Source organism: Triticum dicoccoides, chromosome 2B (assembly GCF_002162155.2).
Source record: "Triticum dicoccoides isolate Atlit2015 ecotype Zavitan chromosome 2B, WEW_v2.0, whole genome shotgun sequence".
NCBI classification, from domain to species: domain Eukaryota; kingdom Viridiplantae; phylum Streptophyta; class Magnoliopsida; order Poales; family Poaceae; genus Triticum; species Triticum dicoccoides.
Window position 1 is genome coordinate 808,964,494 of NC_041383.1, and position 2,931 is coordinate 808,967,424.

Consider the following 2,931-nt stretch of genomic DNA (forward strand, 5'->3'; position numbering starts at 1 on the left):
CGGGATGTTTTTGCCTAGTAGTAGCACTGGGTTTTTTCCTAGTAGTAGCGCGGGCATCGGCGCTACAGCTAAACTTTAGCAGTAGCGTTGGTCAGCCCGCGCTACTGCGATGTATGTTACTAGTAGCAGGCACTACTGCTAAGTAATAGCAGCGTGGTCTTCAACCCATGCTAGTACTATTCATCTGTATTTCAATTCTTTTTATTTTATACTCTATTTTACATCTACTAATCCAACTTTTGGCCACATGAATCTAATCTGGGTTTCTTCCACCCAATGATGTAATAACTCATCATGATCATAATAAGTCATCATCATCATCATAACAACTCATCATCATAGTCATATAGGAACTAGCTCATCATTCTAGCACAATGTAGCACATAATTCGTCATCATCATCGTGATAACAAATCATCATTATAGTCATATAGGAACTAGCTCATCATTCTAGCACAATGTAGCACAAAACTCATCATCATCATGATAACAAGCCATCATCGTATTCATATGAGAACTAGCTCATCATTCTAGGACAATGTAGCACATAACTACCTAAGACCTGCTACTCTCTCGAAGGTAAGATAGCATAAAATGGGTAAACCCCTGAATCTCCATTACGGAGAATACAGATGAACCTATCTCTCATTTGTGGGCTGCGCTTGATGTTGCCCCCAAGTAGTTCCCTGCGATCATTCAGAACTTTTCTCCAGTCTTTGATTGTGAGGACGTCATCTCTTTGATGAATCGTGTATGCACTGCGGTGACACGTAGGCCAACTTGGCTTTAAGCTAATAATGTTCATGTCACCTTTCATTTCCATAAGACGAGGTACACAATCCGCCGGGAATTTCTATTGAAGAACATCATAATGACATACTTAGCGAAATGTATAGTTTACTTCAGAAGAATGTATGCAAAAGATGCATTGATGACATAATAGGAAAATCTTACCATGATATCTCGATGGATGTTACCGTAATTCAACACGTGGACTAGTGGCACGTATTGATCATAACTTGGAGGAATATGACAACTCATCTTAAAAGTCTCAACATCTTGAATCCATGAAACAAAATGATTTATCTCCTCGCAAGTTAGCTCCGACCCATAAGTGTAGTAGGTTTTCTCTACTACTTTCCGTACATTTCTTGAAGAATGGAAACTCACATAGAGGTAGAAGTGGAAGCATACCCTTTTAAGTGAACAATATAAATTACTTAATAAATATGTTTGAGAAACTAACATAGAGGTAGAAGTGGAAGCATATCAACATCGACCCAAATGTTGATATTATCTTCATCGATGTCATCTTCAGGATCACCAAGATCGAAGGTGACATGCATACCCTCCTGAAAACCATATGCCTTGCATATTTCTATCCAATTCGAGCAACCAAAATGGGAGTAGGTCACCGCATGTTGGAAACGTTGCATGGAAAACAAAAAAAAATTCTGCGCACACGCAAGATCTATCAAAGGAGATGCATAGCAATGAGATGGGAGAGCATGTCTACTTACCCTCGTAGACCGTCAGCGGAAGTGTTTGATAACACGGTTGATGTAGTCAAACTTCTTCGCGCTCCAACCGATCAAGTACCGAACGTACGACACCTCCGCATTCTGCAGACGTTCAGCACGGTGACGTCCTCAGCCTTCTTGATCCAGCAAGACAATGAGGTAGTGGATGAGTTTCGACAACATGACGGCATGGTGACGGTGATGGTGAAGCTATATCCACAGGGCTTCGCCTAAGCAGTACGACAATATGTCCGGGGTGTAAACGGTGGATGGGGCGCCGCACATGGAAAAACATTTATTTTCCTATCTAAAACCGACTCTAACTTATGTTCCAAATATAACGGCCCCGTCTAGTGTAGCACTCCACTAGTAGAAATAGGGCCAATTGTCCCGGTTCATAAGGGCCTTTAGTCCCGGTTCTTACACGAAACGGGACTAAAGGCCGTCCACGTGGCCGCTGTCTGGAGGTCCACCTTTAGTCCCGGTTGGTAACACCAAGCGGTATAAAGGAAGTTTTATGATTTTTTTGAATTTTTTTCTAGATTTTCAAAATTTTGAATTATTTTAACCTCTGATCTCTAATCACCCCTCATCACTACTCAATTTAACCTCTAATCTCTAATCACCCCTCATCATTGTAAATCATCTAACTTCCCGGAGGGTCACCCATCCTCTCACTACTCCAGCCTGATCACGTTTAACTTCCGGGTTCTATTCTCCCTCGTTTCCAAGCCTGTACTTGTTGTTTTCCTGACAATTGTAAGATGTCAATCCTATTAACCCTCAGGAATTTAGCTTGAGCATGAAGTCACACATTTCACTGTTTGAGTTTGAAACTATTGTTCTAAAAAACAATAATTATTTAGTAACACTAATATTTCTTGAATAAGTAGTTGGACCACAGTTTGACCAGATTTGACCGAAATTCAAAAAAACTGAAACAATTATTTAGCAACACTAATATTTCTTGAATAAGTAGTTTGACCATAGTTTGACCAGATTTGACCAAATTTCAAAAAAACTGAAATAATTATTTAGCAACACTAATATTCTTGAATAATTATTTAGTAACACTAATACTTCTTGAATAAGTAGTTTGACTAGATCTAACAAAAATTCAAAAAAAAAACTGAAATTTGAGCATAACTTTTTTTCCTTTTAGAATTTGAGGATTCTAAAAATTTGCAAACAAGCCGTAGGCCGTCAAAATTGGATCCGGATTTTCATGCTGAATATTTTGATATATTATACGTTTTTTCTGACATCGTATGCAAAAGTTATAGCTGTTTTATATTTTCCCTACACTTTTTGCAAAACATGTCCAAATTTAAGTTTTTAAATTTTCCTAACTAGTAGATGTAGTAACATAACTACATCTCGAAGGATTTTCATTTTTAAAGTTTTTATCATTT